Genomic DNA, 16,161 nt, shown 5'->3' with positions numbered 1-16,161 from the left:
AAGTAACAATTCAAAAGTAAAGTAGAACAGAGGCCCCACCATGTTCCACCAGTTATCAGGCTACTGTAAGAGCAACTTAAAAGATAGGAAATCAAGAAGGGGCCAATTTCCTTTTATTTTTTTTAAATTTTTTTTAGACAGAGCCTCAAGCTATCGCCATGGGTAGAGTGCTGTGGCATCACAGCTCACAGCAACCTCAAACTCCTGGGCTTAAGCAATTCTCTTGCCTCAGCCTCCCAAGTAGCTGGGACTACAGGTGTCCACCACAACACCTGGCTATTTTTTGGTTGTAGTTGTCATTGTTGTTTGGCGGGCCCAGGCTGGATTCGAACCCTCCAGCTCTGGTGTATGTGGCTGGTGCCTTAGCCACTTGAGCTGTATGCCACTACAATTTCCTTTTAAACAAATAGTGAGAGTATCTTTTATACAGCACAGGGACTTCCAGGTTAAACAACTATAAAAACTTGTGTGACACTATTAATAGTCCTAAAACACCCCAGAATAAGCTACCTTTTTTTTTTTTTTTTTTTTTTGCAGTTTTTGGGCTGGGCTGGGTTTGAACTCACTACCTCCTGTATATGCGGCTGGCACCCTACTCTTTTGAGCCACAGGTTCCGCCTCAGAATACACTACTTTTATATTTTGTTCCAAAAAGGCTGAGGCAAGAATGGCAGAACTAAATTTATACATTTTTCAAAACCAGGAAAAAAAAAAATCAAACATAGCAAAAATTCAAATTCAACAGCATCTAGGATTTGTTGTAGCCCATTTTTATTTCAATTTTAGAAAATTTTATTTTGAGTTCTCTAAAGAGAGGAGCAGGACAAAAATGTTAAAACACAAATATTTTTTGAGATGGGTCTCGCTATGTTGCCCAAGTTGTTCTCCAATTCCTAGGCTCAAGTGATTCTCCCGCCGCAGCCTCCCGAGAGGCTGGGATTACAAAATCATGCCACCCTGCCTGACTAAAGCACACATTTTTAAATGAATCTGTGACAATTTCATTAAATGTTATAAAAATGGAGATTTCAGTATTTTGTAAATTATAAAAGAAAATATAATTATGTCCCTCTGTGATTATCCAAGCTCACTGTGCTTTTTCAGTAAAATATCTTTAACCTTCCTTATGAAATTGTGCTTTTCTAGGGCAGCGCCTGTGGCTCAGTGAATAGGGCGCTGGCCCCATATACTGAGGGTGGCGGGTTCAAGCCCAGCCCTGGCCACACTGCAACAAAAAAATAGCCAGGAATTTTGGCAGGCGCCTGTAGTCCCAGCTGCTTGGGAGGCTGAGGCAAGAGAATCACTTAAGCCCAAGAGCTGCAGGTTGCTGTGAGCTGTAACGCTACAGCACTCTACTGAGGGTGACAAAGTGAGACTCTGTCTCTTAAAAAAAAAAAAAATTGTGCATTTCTAAATACAAGGGTTTAAAGTTTTAGGAGTAGCTCCAGAAAAATACAACTAATGGCCCTTTGGACATTAACCATGTAAATAAAAACCAGCCCTTTTACAAAATTTAAATATTTTTAAAATATTAAAGTGTTAATCATATGCATTCTACAAAATTTTAACTACCCAGGATGTCGAGTTTCTATCTCTCTCCACAGCTGCAGTGCTTTTATTTCTTGTGGCACAGAAATGGTCTCTGAACGAACTCCTGTTATTTCAGCACTTTTTGCAAAATACAATACTTCAACCTGAAAGGAGAAAAAAAGTTTTTAATAATAACTCATAGCACTTTTCTGACTTCCAGGCTGAGAAGTTTTCTCATTTTCCAAATGTACTACTTTAACCAAAAACAAATTTTGTAAGTTGGAGAAAATTAAACTGCCCATAAACATTTTTCAGTACATCTACAAGTTCAAATTTTTAAAAACTGTTTTCTTTTAAGCACAATTCAGACTAATTCCTGGATGCCTTTCCACTTAAAAAACTTACATATACCATAATCAAAATTAAGCCTGTCTTTACTGCCATAAAATTATACCATCTTTTATAAACATTTAAGCAGAGTGTCTTAGTTAAGAGATGAATCACAAATAAAATAAACCACCAAATCCGCAAGTGACTTGTCTTTCACGGATGTCAAGTGACCTTTGATTCTAGTCTATGTAACACCGGACGCAGCTGCTCAGGACTGAGTTATGCAACATTCAAAACCTGACAAGTGGGTTTAAAGTACAGGACAAATCTGTGCAATCAGCCTGATATCTAAGAGATCCGACTGAGATAACATACCTGTCACTCAGTACAAACTACTGTCTACAATATAATCACAGGTTTGCAAATAATCAAGGGTTTGTAAATCCATAGATGAAGCGCATTTCTTCATAAGAGGTCTTAATTAGGTACATTCCTTTTTAGATTAAAAATATGCTTTCGTCAAAATAAATCTGAGAGACAGGGAGCTAAAAAAAAGGTTTAGGCGCCTTCAGAAACGTGCCGATCCTCAACGCTGCGGCCGGGACACCAGAGTTCACCAAGTGGACTGGACTTTGGTTGGGGTGGCCAGAGCAAAGCCTGGAAGCTGGGAAGGGACCGTGACGGTGGCCTGGCGAGCGTGCGTTAGGAGTCGGGGGAAGATATGACTGACCAGGGTCCGGTCGGAGGAGGGAAGACGTGGAGCACACACCTCACAGACTGCCCGGCTCGCACACGCCCCACCTTTACCTGGCATCTGGGCACCATTCCGCGCGAAGCCCCTGAGCGGAACCACCACCGCAGAGGCCGAAGTTCCGGGCCGACCCAGCGCGCAGGCGCGAGTGACGACACTGCCCCGCCCGCGGCCCCGCAGCGAGCATGCGCACAACAAGCGCCACTGTCACACAGCGCCCCACCTCCCTACGCCGGTGCCGCCTGTTCCCCTGCGGACAGCTCCACAGGAAGGTTAGTTTCACTCAGAGTTGGGTCGTGGTGATGAATGTGGAAATTGGAGAAAAAAGGGACCATGCATTCTCCTCCTCACCCCCTCAGGAGGTTGTGGTTTCGATTCGTGATTTCAATTGCCACCTGCGTTGCAGACTTAGCTAATGATAGCTTGCTCACCCAATTTAGGCTGGTCTTGGCCACTTTTATCTACCCCGCCCTCGAGTACCTGATTAGTGTTCTTCAACAACTTAGAACATCCACCTTAGCAGAAATTCACATTCTTACCAGATTGACAACTTTTTCTGTATACTAGCTGCTCAGTCATTTGTCCTCATCCTACGCTTCCAGTATTCCTGACTTTTCACCGAGAACTCTCGACTTTGGCCTTAAATGCTTGCGTAGTTACATGGATGTGGTAGGCGTCTTTGCCCTTGGTGCTCACTGATAAGAGCCTTAAACCCTAACGGTACCTCCTTGCAGCAAGTGCAATACTACTAGGGATATATGTAACATTTCGTGGGTGAAAAGGAAAAGTGGCTGGGTCACCGAGGAGTGTGCTCCAGAAATTACCGCCAACGAGACACAGCTAAATCGGCTAGAATAGTAAAAGCAAATGACAGAGGAGGGGTAGGAAATGAGGGAATTTCTCTTGCTTGTACCAAACCACAGGATATAAAGCAGCACAGTGAGTTCACAGGAGGACAGGTTGGTAAGTTGGACATGCCCCTTGCAGAGACATGATGAGAAGTGAGGCTGGAGATACCAGGTACCAGCCCTTGGTAGGACAAATTGGCAAGGACTGATTAACACTAACATATATTCTGGTATAGATGCTAAGCGTCAAGGGTAAAAAATTATAGTTACAACTAGACATAAAAACAGGGGAATGATGGCAGTGGCTTCAGATGTGAGATGGTGTAGAAGGCCAGAGATGATGATGAACAATATCTAAACAATACTGAAAACAAAAGCATGACCCAAAATCTTCTGTAGAGCCCAACTGATGTTTGTAAAGGCCAGAGCCTGATACAACTAAATCTACAAAAACTAAAAAAAATAAATAAATGAGAAATACAATGCCATGAACGCTTCTTAAAAATTCTTCTTGTGCAAAATATCCACGCAATCAAGAGAGTTACTGACATCTCAGAATAAATAACTCAGCAATAAAGACATTAATGGTAAAAACAAAAACTAAAATAAATCCTGGCATTAGATTTTAATCCATTCAAACAAAACAAAGACATCAATTGTGGGATTATGGTTATTGAATAAAATATAAATGACATTAGAATATGAAAAAAATAGTAATATTGTTCAAAGTTGGAGCAAGTGGTTACAAAACATTAATTTCTTGATATTTTTCATAATCTTGTTTCTTTACTTTCAGAGACTTTTAGGAGCAATCATTTTTTATGAAATAAAAATTATAATTCTATCAGTTTCACTTTATTTTGTCATTGATAAATTCAGGTAAATTACATGGCTAAAAATATGTATCTAGCTAATATATTGATTGATAATATTTCCTTGTTTCCCTTTGCATTGTCTAGGTTTTAGCAAGATGAGTATTTTTGTGTTTTTATTGGCCACTTGCACTTCTCTGTGAAATTTCTGTTTATGTCTTTTACTCATTACACAGGAGATATTAAACAATTTTTTTTTAATTTGCCCTACCTATAATTTGTGGGTATGCAAGAAAAAGCAGATACCCAGCTTATTCCAAAGACTTTGATTTTATTTTTATTGGAAGTTTATTACTTAAATCAGTTAACAATCAGAATGGAATATAATACATCGTTTTAGGAACAACAAAACAACTTTAAGAACAATATGTACATTTCAATTAAGCTGCAATTTATAATAAAAAACATAGTTGAAGCCATCATTTTCCTGGTTGTTTTTGATTTTGGTTAAAATGCAAAATAAGTTGAGGCAAAAACACTTTTATTTTCAGATTGAAAAGAGATGAGATTCTGTGAGACAAGAAATATAGGCGCATCTGAGACCTTCACAGAAAGCTGGGTGGAAAGATCAGAAAAGCCAGGTTTGATAGCTCATGCCAGTGATCTCAGCACTCTGAGAGAGCATGGTGGGAGCATTGCTTGAGATCAGGAGTAGAGGACCAAACAGAGCTACTTAGCAAGGTAAACCCCCATTTCAAAAAAAAATTTTTAAATTAGCCAAGCTTAAGGGTGTATACCTGTAGGCCTTGCTACTTAGGAGGTTAAAATAGGGGGAATCACTTGAGTCTAAGAGTTTAAGGCTGCAGTGAGCTAGGATTGTGCCCCTGCACTTCAGCTTGGGGCAACAAGAAAGACCCCAACTAAAAAAAAATCAGAAAGATAATGTTGCTTATTGCAGGAAATTATCAAAAATATTCCCTTTTCTGAAAAATATTTTCCCCAGAGATACCTGGTGAAATCAAAGTTAATTGTTACATTTTCTATAGATTGTTTCTCTAGTAAGTAACCTGGGTTTTTTTGGTTTATAACATAATTAAATATTTGCTACCACTCGTTTTGTTTTATCTTGTTACAGTTCAGCCCCTAATTGAACTGAGCTTAAATTTATCTAAAATCCAACATATCCATCCAATTATACAGATTTTTTAAATCTTCCCAAAAAAAATTTTTTTAAGATCTTACCAAAATATATATATATATTTTTAATTAGAGTCTTACTATGTCGCTGTGCTGTGGCATCACAGCTCACAGCAACCTCAAACTCTTGGGCTTAAGTGATTCTCTTGTCTCAGCCTCACAAGTAGGTGGGACTATAGGTGTCAGCCACAATGCCCAGCTATTTTTTGGTTGCAGTTGTCATTGTTGTTTAACAGGCTTGGGCTGGGTTCAAACCTGCCAGCCTCAGTGTATGTGGCCGGCGCCCTAACCACTGAACTACAGGCACCAAGCCTATCTTACCAACATTGTTAACAATATCCTATTTCTATGTCTGTCCAAATACTTTCTGCCGTCATTGTCAGCTACCAAATAATATCTAGTCCTAGATATCCAGTGACTCATTATCAGAAACTTTTCCTAAAATGCTACTTTAGCTTTAGTTACTTTGTTGAAGCAATTTGAGTCTTATAATCATATGTTGTGTTAAAAAATAGGAAATCATTTTTCAAATCTCAGTCCACATAACCCCTTTATTTTAAAGAGCAGCGGAATTTTTGAACAGTGAACATATCTCTGAGGAAATTTTGACTGTGTGGTGTGAGATCTATAAACACTGGACTAATGTCTTTAAGGTATATTTGGTGGTAAACTTCTCACTTTAAAATAGATGATGCAGTCATTACTTTTTGAAAGACTAGTGCTACATAAACCCATCTGTAATTACTCAATTAACAGATCACCCACTATTTCAAGTACCTTTCTACACAAATGACTTGTAAAGACAAGGGTTTAGCATGCTGTTAATAAACAGTCCAACTGAGTGTTTTGCACTTTGTACAAAATATTGTTGACTCAGTTGTGTAATTGAACAATATAATTTTAAAATACCACATCCTTGTTGTCATTTTATTTATTAATTATTTTAACTAAAAACAAAAACCCAGCATAAACTATATATGTATGTATATAGATATGTGTGTAGATATACTGTAGTTTATTCAAAAAATTTTAAATCAAAAGAAGTACACACCCTTGTGGTTTGTTATTGCAATCGCAAATCCTTCACCTTAAAATGAAAGAAGGTAGCTAAGAGTTTTGCAAATATGTTCTTCATGATTTTATAAAACTGATATATACAACCTCTTAATTTCAGATGGCAGAAGAAAGCCAGATCTCAAAATTTTATTTCTGAAAAATCTAAGATATGCACAACAAATAGTTTTGTTGTTGTTTTTTTTTAAGTGAAAAATAGGAGTCCTTAGCCAATGAAAACCAAAACTCTTTTAAGGAGCATAGTGTGGGCTCTAGAAAGCTCCTAAATCTGATTTTTTTTTTTTTTCAGGAGCATTATAAGAAGGAGACCTGAAGAAAACAAAAATCTTAAAAATCTAGCCATAGGGAGTTGATAAAGGAGAAATCTCCATAAAAAAATAGAAATAAAGAAGGAAAGATGTGAGGTGGTTACAGGTGAGGGGAGAGGCTGTGGGCCCAGCCCATGGTGGATAGCCTCAGTGATGTCCTTCTCATCTTAAAGATGCTCAGTCGGGCAGCCAACCCCACTTTTTATGCTTTCCCTTTCTTCTCTTTGGCAGCAGAAATGATCGATGCCTGAGTACAGGGCAAGAGCACATATTGGGTTATTTCTTCTTAAAAGTAGCAAAGTTGCAGAGTAGCAAAAGTAGCAAAATTGAACTGGGGATGAGGATGGACTGAAGCTGGAGTTCATCCCTGGTCTCAAAGAAGGTATGCCCGGCATTATGAAGTCTTATGGACTGCAAGTCTGTGTCCTCCCAAAATAATAAGTGGAAATCCCACCCCCCAACCTGATATTTGAAGGTGGAATTTGATAGGTAATTGGATTGTGAGGGTGGAGGCTTCGTGAATGAGATTAGTGCCTTTATAAGTGGGACCCAGAGAGCAAGGTATATTTAGTGATAAACGTCTAACTTTAAAATAGATGATGCAATCATTGCTTTTTGAAAGACTAGTGCTATAAACCCATCTGTAAATTACTCATATTAACAGATCACCCACTATTTCAGGTACCTTTCTACACAAATGACTTGTAAAGACATAAGCAAGCTCTCATTCTCGGTCAAGTGAAGATACAGCAAGAAGTTGTCAATCTGCATCCCAGAAGAGTCCCCCCAGAAACTCACCATGCTGGCACCTTGCTGTCAGAGTCCTAGCCTCCAGTTCTGTAAGAAATAAATATCTGTTGTTTATAAGATAATGAGTCCACAGTACTCGGCCAGCCCAAACTGACTAAGATGTGCAGCGAACCCAAGCCAACGAACCCTCTGCAAATGGGAAACAGAGGCCAGTGTGGCTAATGGATGATCTTCTCTACCCCTATTCTCACTCTACCCCAGGTCCTTGGGCTACAAATGATTTTTCCTTCTCTGGACTTCAGGGGTCAACACAACTTTCCATAATTGGCCGGACTGTAAATATTTAGACTTTCCAAGCCTTGTGATGTCTGTCACAGCTACTCAACTCTGCCATTGCATCATAAAAGCAGCTACTGGCAAGAAGCAAAGGAGTGAGTGTGACTTTGTTTTAGTCAAATTATTTACCAAAAGAGGAGATGGGCTAATTTGTCCCACAGGCCATATTTGCTGACCCTTGCAGTGTAGCTTATGAAGTAAGAGAAAGAGGAGGCAGGAGGAGTGTGACAGAATTTAGCCATGTTATAATCAGCCTAAGTAGGTTTAGACAAATCTTTCCTTATAACGAATAGAAAAAAATGGAGACCAGCGTAAGGAGGGAAAAACTTACTTAAGCCAAAAATAAATAAATATAACTAATATGAAAAAAATGTAGTATGTAAATGACAGATGCAAAAATAAGTAATACTAGACAGCAAACCCCCTCCCCAAGGGGAAATTACCCAGTGTGCTTCATTTATACTGTAAGAAGAACATTTACAAAACACAAATTTATATAAGAAGACTTCAAGGATAAGATAAAACCACAAAATAGAATTAAAAGGTGGTAAGGAAATATTAGGGACTAACATAATACAACTACAGAAGAAACAGTAAGTAAATAAGAAAGAGGAAAGATGTAAAAAGCAGCAGAGACTCAGTTATTGCTCTAGAGTAGCACTGTCTAGGAGAAATTTTTGCACTGACTGTAATGTTCTAACACAGTAGCCATAAGTGCCCATTGAACGGTCAAGGTCTGATTAATGCAGTCAGGGAGTTGAATTTTAAGTTGTTTTTTCTTTATTTTTAACTAATGTAAATTTAGATAGCCACATACATCTAGTAGCTATTCATTGAACTACAGGACTAAAGGAAACACTGGAGATAATTACAATGAACATAGAAAAGAGGTTAAGCAATTACAGATAGCATAATAAATGTAGGATAGATACAAAGATCACAGAATATAGGCCGGCAGTAGTGGCTCAGGCCTAGCACTCTGGGAGGCCAAGGTAGGTGGATTGCCTAATCTTAGGAGTTCCAGACCAGACGAGCCAGACCTCGTCTCTAAAAAAAAAAGGCAGCCATTGTGGCGGGCATCCGAGCTACTTGGGAGGCTGAGGCAAGAGAATCGCTTAAGCCCAGAAGTTTCAGGTTGCTGTGAGCTGTGATGCTACCGCACTCCACTGAGGGCAACAAAGTGAGATTCTGTCTCAAAAAAGAAAAAAAAAATCACAGAATATAAAGATAATAGGTGTCTCTGAAAAGAAATAAACAAATGGCATATGACATGAATTTTAAGTTGTAATAAATAATAACTTTCTCAAATAAAGAAGGAATTTATACTATGGCTTCAAAGGACACAGTGTATTCCAGTAAATTCTGGAAACACCATATTGAATTAAGTATTTCCTGCTCTTTATTGAATTTTAAGAGTAAAATTTCTTTAGTCATTCAGGAAGAATAAAAAAAAAATCCATGTGGAAGAAAATTGAGCTACTGTGTGATGTCTTCACAGTAACATTTATCATCAGAAGACATAGAAATTGTCTTAGAGCTTCATTTAAGCCTCCTGTTCTTCTCTAGCTCTGCATTCTCTCTCCCACACACCCCTGGGCTTTCTCTCCAGCTCCAGGTTCCTGAGGCCTAATCAGAAGCTCCTGGGTTGAATCCTGCTGCTTTACCACCCTGGACTGTGTCCCTGCTCCCTCCATCTCATTCCTTCAGCTGCGCTTGCTTCTCGTTTTCTTTTGGTTCTCTCTCTCTTCTACCCTCTCTCTTTTTCTGTTTTTGCTTTCTCATCGTGAATAGATCCCATTGAAATACCTTCACTTTTATTTAAATTATCATGTGGCAAGTCTGCCATATTGTCCACAAAACATCACCTTCATATTTTTAATACTGGTCAATTCTCTTAGCAGTTTATATATTGTTTTTTACTCAAGGAAGCAATCATATAAAGTAGAATTCTAAAGAAAGCAAAGCAATCTAATGCTTATTTAAAATTATTCAAGTACAGATTTCCTCATATTTTACTTAGCTTCAGAAGTCCGTGTTAATTTCTGATCACAAAAATTAAATTATACACCTTTTATAATATTGCCTTTTATGCATAATTGAATTAAAGTATTTCAAATCATTCAATTAAAAAACAATAATAAAATATAATTTTGTATAATATTTGAAACAATGATAATATTAAAATCAATTAAGACTAATTAATATAATTATCAAAATCAATTACAAATTAATAAAACATTGCTACCTTCAGAACTGGTTGAGCACATGCTGTTTTTTGCTCTTGCCACTTGGTGGCATCACTTTATTTTTATTTATTTATTTTTATTAAATCATAACTGTATACATTGATATGATCATGGGGCATCATACACTCGCTTCATAGACCATTTGACACATTTTTATCACAGTGGTTAACATAGCCTTTCCGGGTTATCTCAGTTACTGTGCCAAAACCTTTACATTCTACATTTACCAAGTTTTGCAAATACCCCTGTAAGATGCACCACAGGTGTGATCCCACCGATCCCCCTCCCTCTACCCACCCCTCCTTTCCCACTTCCCCCTATTGTTAAGTTGTAAAATTCCAAATGCTATCGTTCAGTAGAATTTGTCTTAAATTACAAATCCTTTGCTGCTAGGTCTTCAGAAATTAATCCCTCGCATACATTGTGATTATGTATAGACCTGACTGATATCAAAGTTGTCTTTGAATTGTGGAATAGTTAGGGCTCAACTCGCATGTTTCTCCATGGGGATATAGAAGCTGTTGTTTCCCAAAAGTTCTTGCTGTCAGATTTCAGAGATGTCCTTAATGCAAAGGCATGGGGGGTAAAAATTATAGTGCTCCCTTCACACACGTTTTTGATTCTAAGTTAGCTAAGTGTACTAACACTGTGTGAATCAAATACTTAGATATGAAAATGGGCTCCAGTCAATAACTGAAGATTGTTAGGGAAAAGATTATAAAATGTTAGGGAAGATAAAAAGATAGCCCCTGAGACTGTCATAGAGCACTAATTAGATACAAAACATAATTACTTAGTGTTTTCACCACCCCCACAGACACGCCCCCGCTGCTTATTAAGACTTTAACCATCAAAGACACTTTCCAGCCATGACCCCACCCTTTATATTCTTTTTCTCTTCTATAAGAAAAGCTAGCATTTTTGGAGATATTTTATATATTTTATATACACATATACATTCTGTGTGCCAAGTACCATGTTTTGTACATCTCAATTTTTATGCTGTTCAAATTTTTTAACGATGCGAGAGAAATATGATCATTCTAATTTTATAGACATAGGAGGCTCAGACACTTACCTACAGTCATTCCTTTAGCAAGGAACAGAGCCAGAGTTTAAGCTCAGGCCTGTGGACCCCAGAGTCCACACGTTGTCCTTCATCCCAGGACACTTCCATGTCTCCCTCGAGAACGTGCACGTGCACTTTCTACATTGTACCATTTCCCTACGGGAATAACTATAGTGGTAGCGACAAATAATATCCCACTCTTAATCGTCCTGACAGTTTTCTGCTAGAGACAATCTATATACTCCTCGATTATTTATAGTTATTTAAAAGTAATGGTGAAAGAGCCTCTCCATATCTTTATTATGGTCCAGTGCCCTGATTAATGTGCACTTTGAAAAGCCCTTTGAAAGTTCTGAGGGTTTACTTGAAACAGTAATTCCAGAAGAAAGCACAGACCAATGCTGTGAGGACTAGATTCAAATCTCCATGGCCATTTTAGGACTACAGAGAAGTAACTTAAGTGATTAGTCCATTCAGTGAGGCTGGTTATCAAATTAATAGAACTTTAAAATCTCAGATTGGAAGGGACCACAAAGGCTATTGGGACCGATAACTAACTGAACTTGAGTACTTGCCGTCACGTGCCTGCTCAGCGGTTGACCACCCTCTTTTTGATTGCTTTGAATGCCAGAGAATTTTATAGCCCAAGAATTTTACCCTCAGTCTTAGACCATGTCTGATCATTCTTTACAGACCGATATATAGTAAAGGTGACCAGCCGCTAAGAAGGTGGAGGTGGACATGGTGACTGACATTCCTGGAGGATTTCCCACTTGGCCAGAACTTTCTCAAGTCTGGGTCAGAATCTATTCCTGGGGCAGGAGGCATCAAGAGAACTTCTGGGAGGGCAAATTAGGGGTTGGGGGGAGATAGAGACACCTTGGGCTTAAACCTATAAAAGTATTTTTACTTGTATTTCAATGAACTTATCTGGTTCAGCTTTTTGAGGTGAAATATAAATGTACTTTAATAAATTCTAATGACAGTTCTTAGAACAGTTGAATCAGATGACAACAAACATCTACTTTTGGAAAAGAAAATCTTATAGTGTAAATCTGTGGAAACCAACATTATGTTGTGTATTAACATTTACTAAATTCTGTATATAAACAAAAATACACAATTAATTTGAAGTTATTGAAAGTGCCTGGGAAAAATAAATGTATGATAGACAAGCAGCAATGCTGTTGTATGAATTTTTTTTTCCCACATCTAAAATATTAACTTCCACAAGGGGGCATCAGTCGATATCTTATTCTCAGAAAAAAATGGAAGCCCAATTTTGAAATAACAGGCTCTTGTTACATTTTATGTTTATGTCATTACACCAAATATTTCTATGTAATTCACATAGTATACTTTGAAAGATTACCCTCATCTTTACTGTCTCCCTCCAAAATAACAGTTTAGGTTACGGAAAGGTACAGTTTCTAGTTGATATTAAAACACAACACAACAAAAGAAAAATCCTTTCTCTCAAGTTTAAATCCAGTATTGTTCAATTTTTTAAATTAATGTTAAAAATGCATTTTAGAAATGTAAATTCATGTTATCATTATTTTTAAAATTTTCTTAAATATTAAATTTTGCAAGATTGCTTTGCTTTAATTGATAAAACAGAAGGGCCTGGACTTCTCCCTTTTTATGAGAACAAATCTAAGAGGAGGAGGAGGCTTCAGCAGCACTTGAGAGTTACTGCTAAATTCATAGGTGTCTCAAATTTGGCAGATTCTCCAAAATATCCTTTGTTGCTCTTTGGAAATGATCAATGAATCTTTTCTAGCTTAATCCTAGCATGAACATTCTAGTCATACATACACACATAAACACATCTATACATAGACATGCACGTATATTATATATGTGTGTGCAAAAACACATATGTACACACACACACACATATCTGTGCTTAAGGCGATTTATATACATTTATATACTTGTCTCCTTCACCCTTCATCTGTCACACTGGGTCCACCCCTCGCTATATACAAAGAGTGAGAGGAGAAGTAGCAGGAAAATCTGCTTCCCATCTGGGATGACAGGATCAAATTGGCTCCTTCTGGAAAATGCAAAGAGAACCTTTCATACTTTTGTATGGTTTTCCATAGTGTTCTCTCTGTGCACAGAAGTGCTTAGCAATAAAAGTCATACTTACTGACACAATATAATTATTGTACTGGGCGCATTTTATTTTATCTTAATAATCCAAGGACATAGTTATTACCAGTACTCCCACTTTATATCTGGTGAAACTAAGTCTCAGAGAAGTTAAATACGTATTAAAGATTGCTTGCTGTGATAGGGCAGGCCTGAATCCAGAGCTGCCTTATTCCAAGACCTTACACTTTAAACAACTATTCTTTATGTTACTCTGAAATCCATCAGTAGCTCCAGTATGCTGCCAAGCCTACCCCTTAGACTCTGGGCCTGCCCTGCATCTAGTGTCCTCAGGGGAAGTTTCACATGATTGAACCTGGGGAATCTGTGGTATTCTTTAATGGATGCCACAAGAGATTGAGAGGGATGAAGGGACAGGATTCCCAAATTTCCTCTGGCTCTCAGAGTGCCATCGGCTCTCTAGGAGCACCAGAACATACATAATCAGGGACAGGCACGTGACCCAAATCGTGTTCCAGAACTTTTGTCTGAACAAGTGGGAAAGCTGGCTCGGGATGGTGTAAGCCCTGGGGACCTCCACAAAACCCTATGACTGTTCCATCTACCCTATCCTCATCCAAGTAAAACAGTGGAGCTGGGGACAACATTTGAGCCAGAAATCAATAGGCCCTAAAGCCAGATCTTCCCACTTGGGCTTTTTAAGGTAGTGAGACAACACACTTCCTCACCATCACAGACATTTGGGGTATGGTTTTATGTCCCTTATAGCTAGAGGTTCCTCACTAATTCAGCCAGCTCAAAGAGAACAGTGCAGCAGAATGTTGGATGGTGCTTTCCCAGACCTGACACCAAGGCTCAGAACAGAGAACATGTGTGAAATTGTGAAGTCTCTGCACTCTGAAGACCAGCTGACTCCCTCAGTGTTGACAAATAGTCAGCAGAACGGAGGCCACCACATGACTAGCCCCCAGTTTCAGTTCTTATAAACTGAGGAGAGGAAAGGGTGAGGCTCAATGGATTCCTTGTCCTTGGGGAAATGATAAGTGTTGAGGGTGAGAAATGATTCGCTCGCTTCCCTTCCTTGTAGAGAAGAGAAGATAACTCCTCCCCCAACCAAGTGATTGGAAGCCTCCCTCCATAAGAAGAGCTCAGAGGCTGGGGACCTGGGAGATTAACAGTCTCAGCAGAATGGATGGATGCCCCAGTTAGATATGTAGTATCTGCTTAAGGCCATAAATGAGTTATCTTGTCCCTGCGTCTATTTGGGGGTGGAGAAAACACCTAAAGAGAGACACAGGAAGGAGAGAGGGGTTGGTCTGCTCTGCCACTGCTTATGGCAAAGAAAATCGAGTTGACTGTAGGCCAAGTGGGTAGTGCAGAAAGTAGTGAGAGTCTAGGCCTCGTGCCCTGTACCTGGTGGTGACCACAGTAATGAGCAGCCATGTGGCAGTGGTGTGCCCTAATGGTAGGAGGAAGAGGTTAAAGCAGATCTGCTCTGGAAACTGTGCTGTGGAAGGGTCCTGCAGGGCCCTGGGAAAGACTCAAGAAAGGTCACAGAGAAGGGAAGGGATATAAATCAAATTTGAGCTTGATTCTTTAAAATAACTGAGTTTCAATGCTTTAAAGTGACTGCAAATTTATGGAATTTATCCTGGATGGTATTAGGTGATAAGAAATGGAGAGTGCATTGGGCATAGTTGAAGGCAGTGATTATTAAAAAAAAAAAAAAGGAAAGAAAGAATCTTCGTACTCACTCCACTGAATTGAAACTGCCCATGACCACAATGGAGTATTGAAAAATTTCTCCCTTGTCATATGAACATTTGAAAATGGCTCAAAAGGTAATAGAAATTTAAGCATTGGGTCAGAAGTGGCCAAATCCAGCACGAGCAGCTCTGTCCACAGCTGTATTGTATTGTTCATCTACCTACAAACCCTATTCCAAAAGGCTTTGCTAAAAGTTTGGGAGCAGGGAAGACAAGGCTCAGGGGAAGGTCAGATTGTGTGTGTGTACAGTGGTTTCCCAGGTTGCACTAAACTAGACACCTAGCTAATATCAATTTAGATTCTTTTGGTGAAATGATATGAGAAGTTGGTCACTTTTCTGTCCTATGTGAAAGCTATGTCTCTTATGCTGTTCTATAAGTTGGGAGGTGTTGTTTTTATATTAAGGTATAATTCTAAGATATTACTCCTATCATCTTTAATAATTCTCCAAGGGTATTTAGAATTATTCTAAAAGATAGTTAAAGGATGAGAGTGGAAACCATGGGTGTTGTTCCCAAATATCTAGGGAACCAGCCAGCAGGGAGCTTGATGTGGGCAGAGAGAACTGCAGAGCACCCTGTCACATGTCGCAGTTGCCACTCAGGTCCTACCTACTGTCGCCATGTGATCATACATACCTGGTTTAGCCAAGACTTCCCATTTTTCAGGAGAAATGAAGAATTTGCATGACTTAGCAATTATGAATTGGGCAGCAATAAACATTCTGGTACAAATATCTTTGTTATGTTGTGATTTTTGGTCTTCTGGGTATATGCCCAGCAGAGGAATTACAGGATTGAATGGCAGATCTATTTTTAGATCTCTAAGTGTTCTCCATATCTCTTTCCAAAAGGAATGTACTAATTTGCATTCCCACCAGCAGTGCAAAAGTGTTCCCTTTTCTCCACATCCACGCCAACATCTCTGGTCTTGAGATTTTGTAATATAGGCTAGTCTCACTGGAGTTAGATGATATCTCAAAGCAGTTTTGATTTGCATTTCTCTGATGATTAAAGATGATGAGC

The 16,161-nt window shown here is 38.7% G+C and overlaps 1 long non-coding RNA gene across 1 annotated transcript; it reads left to right on the top strand.

Moving 5' to 3' along the window:
- The first annotated feature begins 2,682 nt into the window (after positions 1-2,682).
- Positions 2,683-13,482, top strand: LOC128585673 (uncharacterized). The gene is made up of 3 exons (XR_008380085.1): positions 2,683-2,883; positions 7,532-8,031; positions 11,945-13,482. It is a non-coding gene; the product is annotated as an uncharacterized LOC128585673 (long non-coding RNA).
- The last annotated feature ends 2,679 nt before the right edge of the window (positions 13,483-16,161 follow it).

The sequence above is a fragment of the Nycticebus coucang genome, chromosome 1 (genome assembly GCF_027406575.1).
Source record: "Nycticebus coucang isolate mNycCou1 chromosome 1, mNycCou1.pri, whole genome shotgun sequence".
NCBI lineage: Eukaryota > Metazoa > Chordata > Mammalia > Primates > Lorisidae > Nycticebus > Nycticebus coucang.
This window is presented reverse-complemented; position numbering and strand designations above follow the sequence as displayed.